The sequence below is a fragment of the Calidris pugnax genome, unplaced genomic scaffold (genome assembly GCF_001431845.1).
Source record: "Calidris pugnax isolate Ruff unplaced genomic scaffold, ASM143184v1 scaffold16, whole genome shotgun sequence".
NCBI lineage: Eukaryota > Metazoa > Chordata > Aves > Charadriiformes > Scolopacidae > Calidris > Calidris pugnax.
This window is the reverse complement of record NW_015090847.1, coordinates 2,628,116-2,652,098: the sequence shown is the minus strand read 5'-3', so window position 1 is coordinate 2,652,098 and position 23,983 is coordinate 2,628,116. Positions and strand designations below refer to the sequence as shown.

Sequence of the window (23,983 nt, the reverse complement as noted above, 5' to 3'; positions counted from 1 at the left end):
GATGCTTCCTGCACGTCTGTGTTTGACTTTCACTGGCAGCTTCTCCAACTGTTCATTGCTATAATGTGTGCTGGTCGGGGGGTGGGGAGCAGGGTTGTAAACACATGATGTTCTCCAAGCATCCAGGAAATCTGGCGTGCTCCCTCTCCCCCGTCCCTATTTTGAATCACAACTGATTTTTCTTCAGCCTCTCGGAAATAGTTAGAAAATCCCCATTTTATGCCTGTAAAGGATAAGCATAAGATCCTGTGAGCTTACTTAATTCAGTCTTTATGGATCATATTCAGAATGGTGCTTTAGCACACACCTTCCTTAATTTTTTTATTATTTTGTAAAATAGGTACTCCTATTCTGCCTTCTCCTGGAATTAACAATGTCTTTGTCATTAGTGATCAAGATAATTCCAATAATGAAAAATCACATTCATTTTTAAAATGGTTCTACTTCATGCTTGCTTTCTTCTTCCTTCACCCGGCTTGTGGGACGGATGATAAATGTAGGAGAAAAATGTATGGCTATTCAGGTCGAATTATCTTTCAGCAATTATTTTTATGTTCCGAATCTTATTCTGAATTTTGGAGGCTCAACTTTTCTGACCCTAATGTCACTTCATTTTTCTGGCTGCAGGAAATAGTTGTAGACTTCAGAGGACAGAGGCAGCAGAGGTGGTTCTGTAGGGGCAGGAAAACCAGCCGGCACGCTCTGCGAGTGTCCAGTCTGTGGATGGTGGGCTGGGACAGACAGAGGCATTCGTGGTGCCTCCTGCCTGATGCTCTTCACCTCGGCTGACTTGTTATTCCCAGCCTGAAGATGCTTACTGCTTCAAAATGATGCTTCACTGCTTGCTGTCTTCAGCAATGCCACTGCTTCTTTGAATACCCAAGTATGGTCTGAAGTGCTGCCTCATGGCAAGGCGTCCCACCAGCTGCATCAAGAAGACTCCTTTGTCAAAGTGCCACTTCTTTCACAGAATCATAGAATGGTTAGAGTTGGAAGGGACCTTAGAGATCATCAAGTTCCAACCCCCCTGCCCTGGGCAGGGACACCTCTCACCAGACCAGGTTGCTCCAAGCCCCATCCAGCCTGGCCTTGAACCCCTCCAGGGATGGGGCAGCCACAACTTCTCTGGGCAACCTGTTCCAGTGTCTCACCACCCTCACACTAAAGAATTTCTTTCTGGTGTCTAATCTAAATCTCCCCTCTTCCAATTTAAAACCATTACCCCTTGTCCTGTCACTTCACTTCCTGACACAGTTTCCTTTCTCCTTGAACAAGGAGGAGAGACAGCTGAGCTTCTCCAGGTCTATTGGAAACCTTGTAGGAAAAAAGTAGAGAGCCCTTGGTGGAAGGTTGTCTGGGATCTTCTGCTGTAGTGGATCAGCATCATTGTGCTGATTCCAGTTCTTAATGTATCTGCTTTTTATTAAGATTTGAATAAGAAAACCAATCTTAGGTGGTTGTAAGATGTTACCATGCAGTTTATTTCTCCTAGCCTACTGGAGTGTGTCCTTACCTGAGGCAATACAGCAATGCTGTTGGATTGTTGGAGTATAGTTGTACCAAACAAAGAACAAAAAACAAACACAACCAAATAAAACCCAAACCCAACCAAACCAAAAAACTCAAACCAAAACAAACAAACAAAAAAAAACCCCAAGGGAAAACCACCCTTCATTTTGTTCTGGCCTTAAATGCAACAAGATGGCAAAGACATCCCATGTAAACCTTTAGGCAGTTTGTGCCTTCGTTGCATCCCTTGAAAATAATCCAGCAAAGAAGCATAATTTAGAGTGAATGGTGAAATGCCGTGTTTCTCTTCAGTGAGCTCTCTGCAGCCTTCAAAGGCAGGGGAAATGACTAGTGGGAGGGAGGATCTGTGTGTAGTTGAAGGGCCTGCCTTTATCCTAAAAATGACCTGATTGCCTATTTTTATTTTTTTTTTCCCCTAACCAGCTGCTGTTATAAATAGCAGCTTCGTATGGACTGGAAGGGTTGAAAATATATCTGTTTTTACATTCCTCACTTAACATTTCCCCTCTGTGTTTCAAAGATTTGCTGTATGTCACTTTGGGTTTTGCCTCTCCTTTTTTTCCCCCCCAAGCAAACAAAAATCCCCAAACCAAGCCATTTTGTCAGAGGTATGAAAATCTCAGGGTCCAGTTGCAGACTTGGGAGTAGAATCATCTAAAACTTCTTTTCACGGGATGGGGCCACCTGTAGTCTCCTTTCTCCTCCGTGGAAGGCATTGCTTTGAAAATGTTAGGGTTTTGGGTTGTACATCATTAGCACGCTCCAACTTTTGTTTGCGACAATTCCAAAGAGCATAAGGGGTTCAACGCAACCCTATGTCTTGCTGTGATGTGCAAGAAGAGGACTAACACCTGCCTGTGGAAAGGAGGAACCAGGGCTCCTTTCCCTTGAAGCCCATCCTCCTCAGCAAGGTCAATCTGCTGGGTAGCTGAGGGTAAACACTTTCTGAAAGCCAGGTGCTCAAGAAGCGCAAGAAAGGCTGAAAGCAGTGGGCTTTGACCATCTCACCCTTGTCCCTTAGTACTTCTGCATTTCTGTGCAGCCTCACCTCCTGAACCATCCCACCAATCTAAGGAGGGTGTTCAGTGGGCAGCTTGAGAAGTAACCAGCATCCCTCTTACTGGAGCATCCAGTTTGGGAAAGCCAAACATGAATTAATTCCCTTTCCCAGGGGCTGGAGCAGAGAAACTGGTAGGCCTCCACTGAAGTGTTGGTGGGTGCCAAGTGCCTCCCAGTGCTCTCCTGCCATTATCTTGCTGGGTGCTGCTAGCTCTGCCTGCCAGGCTCTGCACGCCTCCCAGCCATGCCATATTCTGCTGAATATACTTTTTTCTTGTGCAGCCGAGTTCATTTTCCTGCAACAAAGTCCTCTGTGAGGCTCCTTGCCTCCGGAATTCAGCCATCAGCCTTCAGGAGGTGCTTCCCTGCAGGTTTCAAAAATAGCATCCAGCCATCTGCAGGGACTCCACGGCTGAGGTCAATGAAGTGACCCTACGCTTTGGCTCAACCAACTTCAGTGGCCAAGTGTCACCTCCAGGCAACTTCAGTCTTATTTACCCGTGTGAAAAATGTACCTGGCACTTGGGCCTCTTGGTTTCTCCAAAACCTTCAGCTGCCTCCGGCTGACTTCCAGCCACACCAGTGGAAGGGAAGCCTCGCCAAGCGGTGCCTGCTCACCCTGTCATGGTGACCCTCTCGGGAGGGGAAGGTGTGTTTTTTGTTCCAGATGCACGTTGGCTCCATGCTGCTCGCTGGGCACGTCTTGCTGCCTTCTAGCAGAGTGGAAGGGTTATGTGGGTCCCATTTCCCTGCAGAGGAGCATGGTCCCTCTGCTTCCCTGTGCCATTAAAGTTCTTCCCCCTGGGAAACAAAATGGCTAAAAGGAACAAAAAGTTTGTGTGGACTTCTGAAGAAAGCCTCTGGTTTGGTGTCCCATTACTTTCTCTTTCTTCTGCCTTGCTGATAGATGTATGTAGAGATTTTTTTTTCATTGTGGAAGAGGCAGAAAGGGGAAGAAGGCTCCTAGAGTGTTCATTCCTTCTTCTTAAATACGTATTCACTGTGTTGTTGTCTCATTTCCAGGCTTAGGCATAATGTAGCTATCAGAGCCCCCCCCCCCCCTTGGCCTCATCATGCAGCGTAGCATATTTTTGCCCTTAAGCAAGGAGAGCAGATGATGAGCTGAAGCTGGCCAGCCTTGTGTTGAAAGTGCCAGAGTGGAGCCAGCACCGCCTGCTGCTGCGGGTACGTGCCTCCTTTTCCATTAACCCGTGCCATGTGCCCACGGCTTCTTGTCAAGGCCATGCAATGTCCTAGGAAATGGTGGTGGTGGGGAAATGGTCAGTGCCTCCCAAGTCTGGCAATGAGAAGCCAGGAGCTAAAGCCAAGCCAGGAGCAACTCATGGACCAAGAGCAAGCGAGTGCCCCGGCCTGAGATATACTAATTAAGAGCAAATCCTCTAAAAGTGTCTCTCTTCTCCAGTCTAGGAGGCTAATAGGTCTGGCTATCTGTGGAGGGCTCATAGTCCCCTCTGGAAGGTGACTTCTTGTGGCCTTTGTGCCCACTACCAAGTGTCCCTTCTCTGCTAGCCTCCCCTCTGGCAGGGAGGAGGCTCCCAGTGCAAAAGAACATTATTGTCCTCTTCTAAGAAATGGTTTATCAGTTTAGTTTGCAGGTGGGTGTTGTGTTTTAGAGCTTTAGTAGAAGAAGACTTTGGCTGGTTTGGAGATCTCCTGTGGTGTCAATCTCGTTGTTGCCTGTGCTTGTGCCCCACCTTGCAGGCAATCTGCCATTACGTCCTTGTGACAAAGTGCTGTGCTTCCTTTCCTGTAGAGGTGGGAGATGGCACTTTTCTTCTCATTGTTCGCCTGTGTTTCCTTTAGTTCTGATAGCAGGAAAAGCACTGGCTGATAGAGTCATCTTAGACTTTGCTACCTTGGAAATGAGTGAGGATCTTGTGCTCTTGACTTCAGAGGGCCCTGAGCGACCTTGGCAGGTGAAAATGCATGAGGTGTGGTGCAGGCCAGGAGAGGAAATGGGAGGAAAAGGAGGAGCGTTGCTGTATGCCATCTGCAAATCCATTTTGAGAATTTTGTTTTCTTTTTAAAGTGTACAGCCAAGTAGCCTGCCTTCACCTCCCGTTCCCAAGAAAGGAAGAAGGAGAAACCCTTGTGTTAGCTAGAAGGGGTGTAGCTGCAGGAGGAGTGCTGAGAGCACCCAGAAGCCTTGTCCCTCATGTCTCATGGTTGTCTGTTTGACATTTGGAGTTCCTGGAAGGCTGTCTGTGCTTGTGCTCCTTCCTGAGGATTGATGTTTACAGAAGGTATGTGAAATCCTGCCGCAATGACTTTAATGAGGACAGGGTGTTGCTCAGAAGGTTTACTGCCTGCTATCAAACCCACCAAACTCTTGATTGCCCTCGAAGACCTGGAGGCTTTGCAGCTCTTTCAGACTCTCCCACTGGAAAAGTGTTCTGCCTAACACACATCCCAAAGGCAGCTGTAGAGCTGTATGACTCTGATGGCAGTACAAGGCCATCAAATGGTTTCTCTCACCCTTTGATTATTTTTTTTCTTCTTTTCTTCTTTTTTTTGTAGAAAAGTGGGCCTTGTGCCTTCCCTCCAGTCCCTAATTCAGGCCCCACAGGAAGCACCAGCAGTTTTACTGCTTTTGGAAGGGCAGATGTGGCTTCTGGTTTGACAAAGTCCATGGGAATGCATATGACTCTTCTAGGGTCAACAGTGGTTGACTTCTGTGATCCGATCTCCTGTCTTAAGCAACTGAATTGGCTACCAAATTGGACACAGGTTTATATGCTACGTAGATAGGAAAAGCAAATATTTGCACAGACATCAGAAACTCTGGTTTTTGTGTCGCAGCAATACTGGGTTCTTCCCTTATAAAGTAGCTACTGTCATCCTTGATGGTGAGGCACGTACCAGCTCCTTTCTGTGCCGTATCCCTTGCTGTATTCCTCTTGATGTAATCAGCAACGTGCAAGACAATTAAGATTATTTACTCTCCGAGGTGCTGTGAGAGAGCACTGACTTGTAAGCGTCTTTGAGGATAAACGTAAGTCCTCTCTTAGTTGGGAAAAAAAAAGGAGCTGCAAAGAGGAGCCCAAGAGATCTTATCTGTAAAACACTTTTATTTATTTGCCTTTTTTTCCTTTTTTTTTCCTTTTTTTTTTTTTTCCCCCCCCCCCCCCTATTTAGCTGGATAGAATAGTATTTTATGAGCTGTGTTAACTAAATCTTGGCTGAGAATTGACTCTGACTTAGGAACTGATATGAAACAGAGATGAGCCAAATTGGGATCTGGCTGCGTAGTGTCCGGAGCTGTCGTTGCTCTGAAATGCTCTCAGCCTGCCAGGTGCTGGGTGGCTTTTGGCTCACTGGGGTGCCAAACTTGAGTACCACTGAAGCATGTAGGCACTGGGGAATTAGGTGACCACAGACGTGCTCAGGAGGACCACAAATCATGCATTAGCTTGCATGAGGAGGCTGAGGGGAGACCTTCTCGCTCTCTCCAACTCCCTGAAAGGAGGGTGTAGAGAGGTGGGGGTCGGTCTCTTCTCTCAAGTCACAGGCGACAGGACAAGAGGAAATGGCCTCAAGTTGCACCAGGGGAGGTTCAGGCTGGATATTAGGAAAAATTTTTTCACTGAAAGGGTTCTCAGACATTGGAATGGGCTGCCCAGGGAGGTGGTTGAGGCCCCATCCCTGGAGGTGTTCAAAAGCCGGGTTGATGTAGTGCTGGGAGGTCTGGTTTAGTGATGATGCTCCTTGTTTGTTGTGTGGGTGTCTATTTTTGTCAGTTAGGTTGATGGTTGGACAAGATGATCTTTAAGGTCCCTTCCAACCTAGAAGATTCTGTGATTCTGTGATTTGCACAGCGCTCTGAAGATGGTAAACGCTGCCTAAATGTTCACTTGAACTTCAGCATGAATTAAAATCAAGTAGAAATTTGGTTTGGACTTTTATTTTCAAAATGCTACAGCTGGGCAAACAGTTTTTGTGGCAGTTTTGCTCATTTAAATATTTACGAAAAACATGGGCAAAAGATTCCATGAAGAGAGAAATCTTGCAGCATTCAACAGACTGTCTTCATACCCAGTTCTGTGGCGTGACCAAGTCCTGCCGATTCCTTTCCCTCGGTGGCTGATGAAGCCCAGGAGGGGAATGTTTGCAGAGGGAATTACCTCTAGTTTCCCACTTTTTGGAGCGGGGCACAGGCTGACCAGCAGTGACTGTATTCAGTATAAGCAGAGCAGCCAGCTGAAATCCTCTGGCTGGTGGTGTTACACAGGAACCCAGAGCAGCTGGGTCTGGAAATGGGAGAATCTGGGCCAGGATTCAGGGGAACGCTGCCCAGAGTTAGGCTTTAAAACACAGCCTCCCCCATCTCAGATTGCTCACTGCCCGCAGATGGCACAAGCTGGTTTGGGAGCCTTGACACGCCAGAGGATGAGGCTTGAGGACTGATTTTTGAGAAGCTCAGCCAGTGTTTCTGGGGGCTTTATCTTCTAGCAGTCCAGACCTGTGTTTGCAGCAGCGAGGTTGCTGCCTCCTCATTAAGGTCTGATATGCAAGCACCTATATGGTCCTAGCAAATGATAAAAATATATAAGGAGATTTGTTGGCTTTTTTCCCCACTCCCAGTAAGCCTTGCTGGGTAAGACAGTCCCTCTCACTTCAATTTATTTGTGCTCTTCATCCTTCTGCTGTGCTGCCCAGAATCTTGGCCTTTAACATTTTTCACCTCGTTGAATTCATCTGGCATATTTAAGTGCAAAACCTTAGGAGAGGATGGCTCTAAAATTGCTTTTTCTCCTGGAAGCTGATAAGCTCATTACATATGCTGAAAAGGACGTGTATATCTGCCAGAGCCAATATATGACTTGGTAGCGAAGACCAGTCTGAAATACAAAATATATTTAACAACGAATTTAATCAGCTTACTAAATCATAGCTATGCCCTTTTATTAGACATTGTTTCATAAACTATGAAAGCTTTAGCTATCATATAAATCTGTATTTTAATGGGCAGCAAGTTACATTTCTTTATAATTTATTTCTCTGATAATGCTCGGCAAAAACGCACCTTCCTGGCAACTTGGTTTGTATACTACATCTTGTCTCTCACCCCAAGCCAAATTTCCTTGTCACGATCTCTCTGCTGCTGCCATGTGAGTAACAGAAATGCAACCTAGAGGTTGTGAAGGTAGAAGTTCCAAAGAAGTCCTCGTGGTGCTGGAGCTGAGCAAGGGGTTTTGCAGCTTCTCGTGTTTTTCATCTGGGACCACCCACTGCTGGGGGTTTGCTTGGTGCCCAGGGCAGTGAGACCTCTGACAGCGGTTCCAAGTGACCATGATAAATACACATCAGCCATCAGGGATTGCTGGTATCCCAGTTCAGACCAGTCATTATCATTTTTATTGCCCTAACGTGACGCTTAACTTGAGTCACTTGTTCCCAATGTGGGAATGCGCGTCTTTGGAAAGTGTTCTGTCTCATTTGCTGGAGATTCCAGCTGGCAAATACCTAATAAAGTACAGTTTGAGGATGTTGAACGTGACTCATGGTGCTGGTCAGGTATGTGAACAGAGTGCCTTTCAGGGTGGTTCTCATTTCAGCTGTCAAGGTTTCCCCCAGCCATCTGGCATGGAGCAGTGGTTGGCATCCGGGAGCTGCAATGGGCTTGCCCATCCTTCCTTAATTTAGGTCATTAGTGTCTCACCACCAATTCCTGTCAATCAAGAAAGTGATAACCCCCAATCCTAAGTCTACCAAACATTTTTACATACTGCTTCTCAATATTCTGCTAAATGGCTAGCACTGGGGTTTTTTCATACTGTTTAAACAATTGTAGTCTCTCTTTGTCACTCATTTGATGTTTTTTCAACAATATTGTTGCTTGGTAAAATGTTTTGAACTTCTCCATATCGATGAAGAAGCACCAGCAGGAAGGGGGACAGATATTAGGGGGATTTGTCTGTGATGTTCAGCAGCTGATGCTTTTTGGCCAAGTGACCTCTGTAAGTGGTTCATGCAAAAAGAAGGGAAATATAAAGCTTTGTTGTTGTTCTAATTACTGGAGGTCTGCCTTCCTTTTTTCGGGTCAAACCTTTAATAAAATCTCCTTTCCTATCTTACGGAGAGCCTGAGCAATGCTTATCAATTTAAAGAGCTGATGATTCCTCTCTTCTATCTAAAAATAAGCCAACTGTGAATAAAAGTGTTGTATTTATTGAGACCTCCTTATGCTCAGGTTCCTTAAAGGATCACCTGAGAAAAGTGCATTTTTTCCTAATACCTTTTTTTTTTAAAAAAAAATTCAGAGGGGATTAGTAATTTATTTGACTTCAGAAAAACGTATCAGCCAAAACCACCATGTCTAGAAGACAGTCAAGTTCTAACTATCAGCTCCAAACGGGTACAGTTTTCTAGAAGTGGAAAGGATCTGTGATATGTGGGCTTAGAGCGGGTACAGAAATGTCACCTTGTGGGTTGATGCATTTGTTGTCAAGGACCACCACACAAAAAGCTCTGATTTACCCCAAACCAGTGTCTCTGTCAGTTCCTGCAATAGGTTTTCTCACAGCCATCCCATTCCATAGGTCTCTGTAATTTAAATAAGTATATGCTTACCTGGAATACTTTCCCGTGTTCTTAATTTCCTTTTGCTTGTGTCAGACTACTGATGACACTGCAAAATGAAATGAATCTTTGATTGCAGAGTTTATAATAAATGCAGGTCTAATTGCTTAAGCCAGTCATGTTTATATATCTGATGCCATCAAACTTCTTTTGGGAAAATACATCAAGCCCCCAGTCTGGCAGGGCCCTTCACCACATCCTTAATTTTCATCTGCATTAATTTTATGGATGCTGCTAACACTCCTCAGTTATTTGAAGCTGAGGAAGCTGGCTTGTTTTCCTTCTGCAGCAGTCATACTCAGGTTTAAGCCCTGTATTAGGGATGGTGTGGCAGCGTGTGCCAGTGAATCCCAGTATTTTAGGGCATGGCTGGAGTTAAGTACATGCCTAAACTGGGCAGCCGGATGCTTTGCAATGCTAAGAAAATGTACCCATCAACTGGATGCAAGAAAAGTGCTACCAGGAGCACCTGTCTTGCCTGAGATTCAAGAAGGAGCTGAGAAAGTGGCATTTTTTGCTATTTGGTCAGCTGTGTTAAATGCAAATGGCAGCTCTGCAGCAGCAGGACTCTTCTGTCACGGATATTTAAGCAAGTTATTGAAACACTTATTCTCCTCCTTTCTGTGAGAAATTGTGGTGAGTAGTTGAGAGAGATGGTTTGTTTATGCTGGCTAACTACAAAGAAAACTTTATTGTTTTCCTTTAAAAAAATTTAGGATGAAACCAATCAAGGAAATTTAAAAAAAAAAAAAAAAAAAAAAAAAAAAGAAAAAGCTGTTGAAAAGCAGTGACCTCAAACATAGTGAGAAAATGTGTGTTAGTGAGAGCTGGTTATCTCCTACCTCAGGGAAACAAACAGCAGCGGCAATTAAAATACATTTGTCTGTTCTGAAGGGAGAACCAGTATTGATTTGATTCTTGTTTACCCTTTTTATATCACAACACACAAGTTATTTAGAATCAGAGAGAATCAGAGAATACCGGGTTGGAAGGGACCTCAAGGATCATCTGGTCCAACCTTTCTTGGCAAAAGCATGGTCTAGACAAGATGGCCCAGCACCCTCCCCAGCTAAATCTTAAAAATGTCCAATGTTGGGGAATCCACCACTCCCCTGGGGAGATTATTCCAATGGCTGATTGTTCTCAGTGTGAAAAAACTTCTTCTTGTGTCCACTTGGAATCTCCCCTGATGTAACTTGCACCCATTACCCCTTGTCTTCTCCATGTAACCCCTTGTTAAAGGGAGTCTCCATCTTCTTTGTAGCCACCCTTTAAATAGTGGAAGTGATAAGTCTCCCCTAAGCCTTCTTTTCTCATCTTCCTGTCTTTTCATAAATGCCAGAACAGTCCATTGGGGCTCTCTGGCCTTGGCAAGGTCTTCTTCAGTAACAGTTCAAGTCCAGGTCTGACTTGCATGGCCAAGTCACAGAATCACGTGGGCTTGGAAGTTGAGGCATTTGTTCTTGATTCCAGAGGTTTTCCTCAAAAGGGAGATGAGGAAGTAGGGGTGCAGCATCTGTTTTAGCTGCGTGCCCATGAGAAGACCTCTCTGTATGGTGGGGTGATGTACCTGAAGGCCTGGCTTGAGTGTCTTCATTAAACCTCTTGCAGAGGGATGGAGGATAGCTCCTGAAGATTTTAATTGGCTTGTGGGTGTGTGACAGATGTTGTTGGGGACACCATTAAAGGTGCAAGTGCTCCACATCACCCCTAGAGCAGCTCTTGCTCCCTGTGGCTTGGGACGGCCTGGAACTGTTTGGAGCCGGGGCCTTTCTGTTTGTAATCTGTTCCACTTTTCTGGTGCGAAGGAGAAAATATTTTTAATGCAAAATCCATTTCAGAACTCACCAAAAAAAAAAAAAAAAAAAAAAAGTCCCTACAGCTGTTTGAAAGCTGTTCCGAAGTATGGCATATTAGGAATGGTCCCAGCTGAAATGGATTAGCAGGCAGAGTTCAAGGCAGGAGGTCAAACGTGTAAACTGAATGCAATTTATCTTGTGGCGCTGCAGTTTATCACGTGGCTGCAGAAATAAAGAAATACCACACACAGGCACAAATTCGCACCTAATAATTTAAGAATAACTGGAAAAGGTCTTAAAAGACATTAAAAGGCTTCTCATGACATCATGCTATCTGGTAATAAACCGGAGACGGTTGAAGTCAGTTCCAAAATAGCTGTAGCCAGATATGTCTTTATGTGCCTATCTTTATAGATATTTCACATTTCAGCAAAAAGGTACTGAACACCAGTATAGCACACTGCTAAGATTATTCCTCTCGTGGATTTCTTCATGCTGCATTTCGTTGTTTTTTTTTGGTTTTGTTATTATTTTTTTTTCACATTTACAGAACTCCTTTAATGTCTGGAATAGCTGCATTTATAGATCCTTAAAACTTGTGGGATGCTTTGCCCCCTCAGAAAACCAAAAGAAAATTTTGGCAGGGCACGGCTGTGCAGTTTCCTTGGAGCCTCTCCTTTTGGGGAAGTTTTATTTTCTGCTTTAGGGGGAGCAGGAGGCTTAAGTCCTCCCCCCGCCCAGCCAGGCATACCTCCTTTTTTTTTTGGTTTTTTTTTTAACTCTTCATCACTAGCTAGAGGGCTTCTCCCTGAATTTGGATAGCAGATCATTGGACAGTTGAATTCATGAGGGGATGTGCGTAGAGACCCCCTGCTTCCCTGGTGACTTCAGGTCCTGGTGGCACAGGATTCCCAAATTCCCAAACGTGCTTTGCTGGTGCCAGGATGTTGGTGATCCTTCGGTGCATTGGGACCTCGTGCGGTGTTGTCCTCGACAGGTTGCAAAGCTCAGAAAATGAGGTCATAGAAGGTTATTTAAAGGTCATGGGGGATGCTCATGAAAACCTGGTCATCCTGGGACTTGTAGAATGGAAAAGCTCAGAAAATGAGGTGATAGAAGGTTATTTAAAGGTCATGGGAGATGCTCATGAAAGCCTGGTCATCCTGGGACTTGTAGAATGGACCTCTGCCTTGAGACAACGCAGCCTGTTAGTAACCTTTAGTCTTGCACTGGATGTTGACATTATCTAAGGTTGTGCATGTGCATGAGTTAATCAGGCTCTGATGGGGGAAAGTGTTCCTCTGCACTTTGAAAGATGTTTATTGGTGTCCCCAAAATAGAAAAGATGATGGGCATCCTTATGAAGGAGCAACTATGACTGGTAAGCCACTTGGAATTAAAAGGTTAAGATACTTTTGCATTTCTGTCACATTGGATGCTAAGTTTAATGATAAGGACATTTCTTGAAAGATGTTTTAGGTGGTGTAAATTCCAGTGAAGGACGTTAATGCTACATTAATAATAATTATTTAGAAGTGTGACAAACTCATCTTGAGCAGCCTATATTAGGCATAATCTTAGAATGAAATTTAAAGTAGAGGGTAATTTCCAGATGCAATTAAAAACTTGTCAGAGTGGAGAAGCAGCCACTTTCTGTCTGGGTTTGATTGTAAGCACCGTAATGAAGTGGCTCAGCCTGGCATTTGCCAACCTGCACCTTGTGCACGGGCAATCCCAGTGCCGCATCCGACGCCGTTCCATTTCTAATGCATTAAGCTCTGATGTTGTTCTCGGAGGAAAAAAATACCCCAAACTAGTTTTCTATGACAATTTTATTTTAATCACTTTTTAAAAACAAGTCCCTGAAGTTTCAGTGGCCCTCATGTCCACCATTTCAGGAAATGTTCCGTGCAGAAAACCATTGACTTGGCACCTTAAGAACTTTTCCTGATCCTCACGTACCAGTTGCTTGTGGGATTATAACTGGAGCCTGGAGCCCTCCTTCCAGTGTGCCCTCACAGGCTGCATATTTCTGAACTCCTCCTTTCCTTTTGTCTATACTATTAAGGAACTTGATACGTGCAAGAAGCGTTTCAACGACAGCCTTGGGGCTTCTTTGATTTTACACCAAAACCATTATACTTTGCTGTTTATGCATCCCCATCCACCACTGCCAGTGACCCAAATCTGCTGCTGGCCCGGGCAGCCCCTCTAATCAGGCCATGAATGGACTTTATAATTGTTACCATCTAGCATCAAAGATTGATTGCAGTGTCGCCCAATCTGGTTCTCCCACCTGCGTTTCTGAGAGCCATTCACCTCATTTCATGTTAACAGAATTTGGGGGATGGTGTTAAGGAGAGATTACTGATGGGGCTGAGATAATTAGCGTATTAGGGCAAGAAAGATGATTAAGGGATTGGAGCATCTCCCTGATGAGGAAAGGCTGAGAGAGCTGGGGCTCTTTAGCCTGGAGAAGAGAAGGCTGAGGGGAGACCTTATTAATGCTGACAAGTGTCTAAAGGGTGGGTTGAAGGAGGATGGAGCCAGACTCTTTTCAGTGGTTCCCAGGGACAGGACGAGGGGCAACGGGCACAAGCTGGACCATGGGAAGTTCCACTCCAATGTGAGGAAGAACTTCTTTGGGGTGAGGGTGGCAGAGCCCTGGCAGAAGCTGCCCAGGGAGGGTGTGGAGTCCCCTTCTCTGGAGATCTTCAAGCCCCACCTGGATGGAACCCTGAGTGATGTGCTCTGGGCAGCCCTGCTTTGGCCGGGGAGTTGGACTGGAGGATCTCTAGAAGGTCCCTTCCAACTCCAACAATTCCATGATTCCGTGATTCTGTATGCTAGTCTCCATGGTTTTATCTTGACATTTCCCACAAGCAGGCCACCCACAGTGAGCATCCCTGTCTGTTCCCCACGAGGTCCAGTGAGATCCCCATAGTACCATGGGTTCAGGATGCCCTTTGGGCTTCAGGGGATGGTGGGCCTTCAGGAGTGGTTGCCAGCAATACAGAGCTGGGGTGGGCACACCTCCTACGTTAGGGTTTCAGGTGCCAGGATGGGGCTGCCTGGTCGCCTGCAGTTCATCTCATGGGCTGGGCACGTCCCGTCACCCAACGCATCGTGACACCAGTGACTTAGGTTTTAAAGAAAACCATTTAAGGAAAGGACAGAAATCCATAAACCAGAATTAAAACTCACTGTGGGTTGAGCGTACTCGCAGGTTGCAATAGCTGTCTTATAAGGGTGTTTTAAAAAACCCTCATAACGTTGACTTTTAGCATGGAAAAAGTGGAGCCAATATGTCCCAAGTTTGGATGCTGGTGTCTGGTGGGATTTTTGCTTTGTGTGTGCTGTTTTGGTAAAGATAGGAAGAGTTCTAGGGTTGTGTGCATTTTATGGCACATTTAAATGTCTATAGCATAAATAGCTTTACCATCAGAAGGCATGAATGTCAACCTATTGACACATTATAAAAACACAAATGGAATGTAGCCTGGCAGACTGGTGCTGGCTTTGAGATTTAATAGTACATCTGTATCATTTATCCCAGCGGGAAATAACACAGGATGCTGCCTTGTAATTTTTTACTACTGTATAATAAAATGTAACCATAATAAATGGTGTCTATGCAAGTAACGCAGCAGATTCTGGATTTCGTCCAGTGTGCCTTTACCACTTATCTTGGGTTAGCTTTGCCTCCCCAGCTTTAGGCAACGTGCGTTTTTGACTGGACACAAATTGAATGTAGAGCTCTTTAGTGTGTTATGTGTGTGTCTGTACAGAAGGAGACCCTGTGCCCACTGCATCCTGCCTCTTGGTGAGGTGGTGTGAGCCGCGTGCTCCTCCATTCCTCTTTAAATCACTCACATCCCGAGTTGAACTGTCCTTGAAGGGCTCTGTACTGCAGTTCTGCACTTCAGGAACGTCCCTGCAGGTTGATTGCTTTCCAAAACGTGGTTACAGCCTCGTGTGCAAGTCGCCTTCTGATAAAAAACTTGAGCCATGATATTTCATCGAACCGTTATCGGACTCGTGCAAATGGGAGAGCAGGGATTTGCTGGGTTTGTGTTGGATGGATTTAGCTCATCACATATTGCCTGCCCGGTGCTAAGGGGCCATCTTGCATACCTGTCAGCGTGCTCAGGAGGAGCTGTGTCCTGCCTGGTGCCGGCCCTTCCCCGGCTGCAGTCTCTGGGCTGTCGCATTGCTGCAGGCTGTGATTTTTTTATTAAAGCCACGCTAAGTCTGAGAAAGGACTCGGCATCCATTTAGGCACTTCTGCAGGGGCCAAATAACACAGAAGGGCTCTCTGGGTGCTTTCTAACATCTGGCCTGCGACGTTCCAAGTGGAGAAAAATGTGAAAACATTATTTTGTGCATATGAGAGTACTGCGCATTTGTAAAAAGACAATTAACATAGAAACAAGGGAGACTTTTGATTCATCAAGTAGATTCAACAGACTGTGTCACTTCCTTGATTTTCATTTTAATTAGGATTAATCGGTTTTATCTCCGAAGGCCTTTGCTGGGAATTTACATGCAGCAGAAGATTTGGTCAGCAGTGTGCCAGTGTAATAGCCCCTACTTGAAGAAATCCAGCTGCGGCGTGTATAGCCAGGATTAGATTTGGCAGGACCCCAGGCTCCCGTCTCCTCTCGCTTCAAACGCCTTGCTGTTGCAGGGAATCATAGAATCATAGAATCATTGAGTTTGGAAGAGACCCTTGGGATCATCGAGTCCAACCATCTCCCCTACTCTACAAAGTCCTCCCCTACACCATGTCCCTCAGTACCCCATCTAAACGTCCCTTAAACACATCCAGGGATGGTGACTCCACCCCCTCCCTGGGCAGCCTGTTCCAATGCCCGACCACTCTTTCGGTGAAAAATTCCTTCCTAATGTTCAATCTAAACCTCCCCTGTTGGAGCTTGAAGCTGTTCCCTCTCGTTCTATTGTTAATTACCTGTGAGAAGAGACCAGCACCAACCTCTCTACAGTGTCCTTTCAAGTAGTTGTAGAGGGTGATGAGGTCTCCCCTCAGCCTCCTCTTCCTCATACTGAACAGCCCCAGCTCCTTCAGCCGCTCTTCATATGATTTGTTTTCCAGCCCCCTCACCAGCTTCGTTGCCCTCCTCTGCGCTCGCTCCAGCACCTCCAGATCTCTCTTGGATTGAGGTGCCCAAAACTGGACATAACACTCCAGGTGTGGCCTCACCAGTGCCAAGTACAGGGGCACAATCACCTCCCTACTTCTGCTGGTCACACTATTTTTGATACAAGCCAGGATGCCATTGGCTTTCTTGCCCCCCTGGGCACAGGCCGGCTCATATTCAGCCGTTTGTCAACTAGACCCCCCAGGTCTCTTTCCTCCAGGCAGCTCCAGCCACACTTCCCCCAGCCTGTAGCGCTGCAGGGGGTTGGTGTGGCCCAAGTGCAGGACCTGGCACTTGCCCTTGTTGAAACTCATGCCGTTGATCTTGGCCCAGTGATCCAATCTATCTAGGTCCCTCTGTAGGGCTTCCCTACAGAATGGAATCTGTATTCCCTACAGAATTGGAATCCTTCGGGTCTTCCAATACCAGGGCCTAGGCTTCATCTAGCTGCGTGGTGGCTTGGTCCCCACTTGGGACCAGCATATTGCTGGGAAAAAAAAAAAAATTCCCTGAGATGCTGGTGTGAAATAATGGCTGCTGTCTGCTCCAAAGACAGGCACAAGAGTCTGGCTTGGCTCCTGCAGCCACCGATCCCGACAGCTGGTAGCTAGAGCTGGGTGGGATAAAATGAAGCTGACCTTTTTCTCCTGAAACTCAATATCTTTCGCGGAAGCGTGTGTGAGGGAGTCGCAGAGGTTCTGTTTGATACAAGTGGAAAATGAGGGAAGTTCTGTGGGAAGGAGAGCAGCTTCCCAGTGGCCTCGCAGGGGAAGAGGTGAGGTTTAAGTGCCTGTTCTGCATGATGCAGAGCAGAAACGTGGCCCCAACCCGCCACAGATGAGTGTTCCTGTCCTAATGCTGGGCTATGGCCTCTTTTACTTCTTTTTTTTTTCTTTGCCCCCCTTTTTTTTTTCATCTTTTTAAAAGTCTCTTTCTCATCCCACCGAGAAAAAAAAAAAAATCATTGAATACTGTTACAAAACCAAACCAATCTTTCTGGTTTAGTTGCTAGATGTGTTGATGCCTGGAAAAAAAATAATCTTGGAAATAAGAGTCATTTGCAAACGTGAAAGGGGGTTGTAGAGAGGCAGGGGTCGGTCTCTTCTCCCAGGTCACAGGCCTCAAGTTGCACCAGGGGAGGTTCAGATTGGAGATTATGAAAAATTTTTACAGTGAGAAGGTTATCAGAGATTGGAATGGGCTGCCCAGGGAGGTGGTTGAGGCACCATCCCTGGAGGTGTTCAAAAGACGGGTTGATGTGGTGCTGGGGGACATGGTTTAGTGATGGTTTTTTTTGTAAGAGTTGGGTTGATGGTTGGACTAGATGATCTTGAAAGTCCCTTCCAACCTAGATGATTGTATGATGAGCATTTTATTATGGATGTTTTTCTGTACCTAAAAAAGATGTCTTGCTATGAAAACTGCCATATAATTTGTAGGTGAAAATTTCGCTTGTAGTTTGTTTTCTTACTGGGAAAGATATGGTTGTTTCAAAATATATGAAATGTAAATGTTTTCCTATTCATTATAGGAGAACAACATTTCCTCCATGTGGGCCCTGCAGCAGTAGGTTGTAACAGTAAGTAACAGATTTGGAAGCCATTAGGCGTATAAACAAGAAGGAAATGGAGACAGAAGGCAAAACTTGCTGTAGAGAAAATCCTAGTGAAAGCCCACAAAGCATTTTCAAGCTTACAGAACTGCCCTGCTCCATTTCTGTTACACAGAAGTGTTAAAAGGAGAGCAGGCGACCCCTCTCCCCCCAAATCATTCATCTGTTATGTCTGCAGTGTATTTAGACTGAATCCTTTCCCAGATGCTGCGGATCTGTCGGTTCCAGGGGAAATTAATGATATTTTACCATTTGCTTTGAGGAGAAGGGGACTGGACTTTCTCCTGCTGTCTTTGGCAGGAAGGAGCCAGGAGCTTTCCTCTCTGCTCACTTTAAATACTGCGTCTTTTTAAGCATTTTTGCCAGATAGCCTAATTTGTGTTACTGCAATATACCATGTTGGAAAATTACAGAGGTTAATGTACAGCACTGTGATACACAACCCTAATGGTGGACTCTAATGTTTTTTAAATGGTAAACCAAAGGCATTCATAATAAGAGTTGGAGTGAATTGCCTGCAGTTCCTGCCAGAGATTAGTTTAGCATTGCTTTTAATATTTTATGCACTGAAGTTGTTTGCAGAGACTAAAAGCCTCACTCACTTTGCACACTCTTGCTTTGTTCTTTCCTTGTACAAAGCACAACGGTCTTGGTGATGAATTGTGTGGCGGGAAGTTTTATTAAATTCCAGTTATACTGCCTTGGAAAGATTTTTCTAGTAATCAGTGGAAACAGTATCAGATTTGTGGTGTCCTAAGTGGGCCAGGTAGTTAGAAATCTAACCTTTTGTAACATAAGTAGTTGAATATTAATATTTTTAAGTATCTAAACCACATAGGAATGACCTAGGAGGTTTTGACTTTAAATGTTACCATAGAGATTTGTCTGTACATAATCCCATTAAAATAGAAGAGTACAAGATAAAATGATCCATTTGCAATTATAATTACGCGTATCAAGATTGACCATTCCTTAAAAAATTGGAAGTGCAAGATGGAGAAGGGCGCTTGAGCAATCACTCTTTGTTGAAAGCATTGATGGAAGAATAAAAAAAAATTGAGGGGGATCGATTTGTCAGTAATGTGCACAAAAAAGTGTGGGAAGCATTTCTTTGGAAGGTGAAGGGAAGGTAACTCTTTCAGTGTCGCGGTTAGCTTTGCTTGGAGAGCCACCACAAAAATACATGCTCAAACACAGAACAGTAGCACTATGAAGCACTTCATTTGCTCTTGGCACTTGATAAATAAAGTGTAATAGTTGATCAGCTCAGTACTGGAGAGTCAGCACAGCCTTATGGGTTCTCAACAGAGGAGGTGGGTTTTGTTCTAGCTCTGTTGGTGGCCTGCTGAATGACCTTGAGCAACTGTTTTTTGTCTCTGTGCCTTTCTTTCTGCTAATGCTTGATTGCTTTGTCTTCTTGGAGGATGTGCTCTTCGGGAGAGAGATTTCTTTGTATTGTGTTCCGTGAACAATGAAGGCTGAGCCTAGCCAAAGCCTCTAGGGGCATCTCTAACACAAATTATAATTGTTAGCTTTAATCACTTTCATCAGAAAAGCCTGGTAATGGAGGATGGCAATATTTGGGATTTGGAGAGATCTGTAGGGTGCATGTTAATTAAGTCACTGTAGGTGAAAGTTGCTGATTTGGTTCCGTAGGGCTGGTGCAGAGACTCTCAGGCCCAGCAGTGATGCTGTGCTGCTCCATGTGGGTTTCCATCTCCAAAAGCATGTCAACGGGTGCTCACTCCTGTCCCTGAGCAGAGCCAGAAATGAGGTGCTTGGTATGTTTTAGCGAACGAGGCTCTTTCACAAGCCTCCTGCTGGTTGCCTAAACCTTTGTGTGTCTTTTTGTGGGTCCCTGTGCTGTGAGCATTAAATATTGAAGTCAGACTGCTTGGCTTTCTGTAGTGAAGACAACTGCTGGAGGGTGAGCCATCCCATCTTGATGGATTCTCCTCCCAGCCTTTGCTGTTGCTGAACAGAGGATGTTTATTATTGCTCTCTCTAATAGCAGCTTCTGTTTTGGCATGGAGGTGCAGCAGCATGCTGGTTTGCAGATTAATTGCCCTTTTTCTGGCATCTAGTGATGCTAGATCAGTATGCCCTTGTCCTATTTGGGTGGATGCATTACTCACCACAGCAGAGGATTTAGAAATATTTAGCCGTATGGACGCCAGCAGTCCCCTTAGTAGGAGTGGGCTTTGTTGAGGGATCTGTGTTATCCACGTAGCAGTGATCTGTGCAGGGAGAGCTCCAGGGGAATGGAGCAAGGGAGGAATGGAGCAAAGGAGAATCACAGAATCACAGAATCTTCTAGGTTGGAAGGGACCTTAAAGATCATCTTGTCCAACCGTCAACCTAACTGACAAAAATAGACACCCACACAACAAACAAGGAGCATCATCACTAAACCATACCTCCCAGCACCACTTCAACCCATCTTTTGAACACCTCCAGGGATGGGGCCTCAACCACCTCCCTGGGCAGCCCATTCCAATGCCTGAGAACCCTTTCAGTGAAAAAATTTTTCCTAATATCCAGCCTGAACCTCCCCTGGTGCAACTTGAGGCCATTTCCTCTTGTCCTGTCGCCTGTGACTTGAGAAAAGAGACCGACCCCCACCTCTCTACACCCTCCTTTCAGGGAGTTGTAGAGAGCAATAAGGTCTCCCCTCAGCCTCCTCTTCTCCAGGCTGAATAACCCCAGCTCCCTCAGCCTCTCCTCATAAGACTTATTCTCCAGACCCCTCACCATCTTCTCTGGACCCGCTCCAGCACCTCAATATCTGAGAGAGATGGGGATTTCCCCTCTCCGTTAACATCTTGAGTGAAACCGCTTTGCCAAATTGTCCGGGCAAAGTAAAATTGGGAAGAACTGGGTAAGAAACAACAAATGCTTTCTGGGAAAGTCCCTGCAGGTTCTAGAGGGGAGTAGGTTAGTCAAATGGTGTGGAAAGCAGTCAAAGGAAAGAAAAAAGAGCTTCCCTTGCATATGGGGCAGGCGCTGTACTGCTGTGAGTATTAAGAGGAGTCAGAGGTAAAGCAAAGTCTCTTCAGTGTGTTTATTCTGTCTTTTAGGGCTAACGCCAAATCCCTGTGGTTCCTGCAGTGCACCCACTGCCAGGGAGCGCTGACTCTCTATTAAGCATTTTGTAAGATCTTTACTGTGCAGGAATCCCTGTATTGTTCCTTTCTTATTTTAATAAGAACAAGAATTCCCCGCACTGCATTTGAAATCTGCATAGAAATGGCATATGGCAGAGGCCAACTCAAGGTTATACATTTGGCATTTGGGGAGGGAAGGCAAGAAAGTACATTCACATTATGATAAAATAAAAGTGAGCTGGGAGGAGAGCATGTGCTGAATCCTAAGATGACACAGAAGAGCCATAAACCACTCTAGGTTGTGCTATCTCTAGCCCCCTATGCTCCAAGCAGAAGTGAAATCTGGGGTATCATAAATGAAACAAAGACCTTGGTTTAATTTCATTTAAAAAGCCGTTGCAAGTTAATGGGGTAGCAAACATTAACTTCTTCAGTCTAGGCAAACCACCATTTCTTTGCTCTGCACTGCTGCCATCACATCAGTTCCTCTCCAAAAGCTTCTTGGAACCAGGTCCAGGTTTTGCTATAAAACACAAGCAGAGTAGTCTAAACAAACGGCATTTTTCCTAGAATTAAAAGATATGAATGCCCTCATGAGGTGTTGCCCGGTCTGCTCTGCACTTGTAGAAGTGGTTTTTCCTACTGAAACTGTATATATTTGATAAAAATCCAAGGCTGAAAGCAGCTAACATTTGGAGACCTTTTAATTTGTGCAGGGAGAAATAATAACTGGTCTTCCCCGCATTTGCCTGTAAATTTCTTAGATGGTCCAAAACCTGTTTATTGCTTATGGAGGCAATTTTGGTGACAGGCGACCTGGAATAGGTCTCTTTTTCTTTCAAAGCATCCGTACTTGCCTATTACAGAGAAATCACTCATAAAGCAGCATGCATCCTGGACTCTCAGGCCTTTTTTAAGTTTTAATTTACTTGTCTGACTTCCAAGGTTACTGAATGCAAGTGATTGCTCCTTTAGTACAGAAATAAGATGAATTATGTGTTGGGGACAGATGCCTCAGCCTCCTTTTCATACTCTCAGGGGAGTTTCTGCCGAGGAGTACATAGAGCTGGGGTTAAACTTCCCCTTTTTGGGACCAACAATTAAAGTAGGGCCATTCTGCATCAGCTGAGCTGTGAAAACAGACTCCTGCTTCCACTTTTTTGGTCTGCAAAGTTATGAGGGTATGGCATGGTGCAGGGTGTGGGACCTGCTGCAGCCCCCGTTAGGGAAGCCTTAGGGACCTGCCACTGCAACTGGAGCATCTGTCCCCAGTTTAACACTGGATCCTATTTTAATCAGAGTTTTTCATTGTAATATACTTCTTCCGAATGAAATGACCCATGTTCTCCCTTACAAGTTGTGGGAAAATAAGGTGGGCTTATAGTTAATGTTGTAAGCAGAATTCAGGCAGGAGGACTCCTTGCTATTTCCCTTGCATGGGTTTTTAATTTTATTTTCTAATTGTTAAATCGGGGTGGGATGGGGTCCAGGGGTCCTGTGCCATCCAGCTTGATTCTGACAAAACTGATTCCCACTGAAATTCTGTCTGTAGCAATCCCAGCTGTGAGGAGCAGTTTGTCATGTGTAATTAATCCTAATAAAACCAACACTTCGAGGCACTTTACCTGGATCCATGCATTTCATGCTTTTGCCATTTAATGTTACGTTTAGCATCTAACACTACAGTTAGAAGGCAACACTGAAGATGTAAGGGGATGGAGGAATTTTAAGATTTAACTACTGAGGAACAGGAATTACCTTTCTGACAATCCTAATTTATTTTATGTTCTTTTCAAACCAGATATTTCTTTATTATTCTGGTGCAGCAACCTCTAAAAATTTCTGGTAAATCCTCTAGTATGACAATAGTTTATCCAGGTGACATTGGAGTCTGTTATGGTGAAGAGATACTCATGTACCTCCACATGTGTTTGATAACTACTTGTGTCTCTAAGGTTTTTTTAATAATTTGCAGTTATAGCCTCCACTGATTTTTCATCCCACTGTTGTGCTAGTGCTGTCTTCCCATACAGAGGTGTGCTTTATAGAGATTAAAAATTCTTACAGGCTTTTAAAAATCAGATATGTTGACCAAAACAGATCAGACCAAATTAATTGACCAAATACAGTTCATTGCTGTATCCTTTGGTGCATGTATAAATCATCAGAGGGAAGTATAATTGTTTTTTTAAACTTTTTTCTTTTTCTCTTTCTTTCCAGAAATGCTGAATTCAGTACTCTTCAAAAAATAGTGTGTGGATTTTTAGCACCTGAAGAACAAGAAAAGGTAATTACTGGACCATACAGTCATTTGTTAGCTGTGCTAAAATATTTAACTGCTTGTCCTGTTAAGGTTGTGTGAGCCCACAGCACCACCTTTGTGTATTCTCAGTTACACAGGCATGGCTGTTCCTGGAGAATATCCCTTTATGGAAGAGGGGCAGGGGAACAAAAGCAGTAGAGCACGAAAAAGCTGAAGCAAAATGGTAGGGAATAGCACACCGTGAATCTTTTCAGTGCGTGTAGATGTGAAAAAGGTAAAAGGGGGGGGGGGAAGAATCAAGGTTTCTATGTGCTAACACAAAAAGGCTGTGGACTTCCCTGTATTTACCAGACCACCTAGCGCAGGCTCGCAGCACGGTGGGCAAGTGTTGAAGGAGGCTCAGCATCCATCAGTGTTACAGCAGCCTTCTCACATTTTGGTGACCAAGTAGGTTGTGGGGTGGTAACCCCTTGCTCCAGAGGTCGTGAGCTCCTCTGCTGCCCGGGAACCTGCCTCTTGCAATTGAGTCTCTTGATCCTCTTGGGTTGTGACATTTCGCTTGGGCAACGCGGCTCAACGGGGCTGTGGCTCAGCTGCTGGTGTTAAACAAAATGCTCTTCATCAAACTTTCATGAGCCACTTTGCCGGGGGCTGCATCTCGAAAGACTAAGCTCCGAAAAGCAGTGAGGAAAGGTGTGCTGCTCCCTACCATTGCTCTCTCCTGTATTTTCTTCCAGCAGGCTTAACATGAGCCAGCAGTGTGCCCAGGTGGCCAAGAAGGCCAATGGCATCCTGGCTCGTATCAAGAATAGCGTGGCCAGCAGGAGTAGGGAAGTCATCGTGCCTCTGTACTCGGC

The 23,983-nt window shown here is 45.0% G+C and overlaps 1 protein-coding gene across 13 annotated transcripts in view; it reads left to right on the top strand.

Moving 5' to 3' along the window:
• Positions 1–23,983, top strand: part of ADGRL3 (adhesion G protein-coupled receptor L3) — a 591,492-nt gene that overhangs the window by 104,394 nt on the left and 463,115 nt on the right. For all 13 annotated transcript variants that reach the window (XM_014943112.1, XM_014943115.1, XM_014943111.1 and 10 more), the window contains exon 2: positions 23,084–23,150. The gene's annotated coding sequence lies outside the window, so the exon portion shown is untranslated. The remainder of the gene's footprint in view (positions 1–23,083; positions 23,151–23,983) is intronic.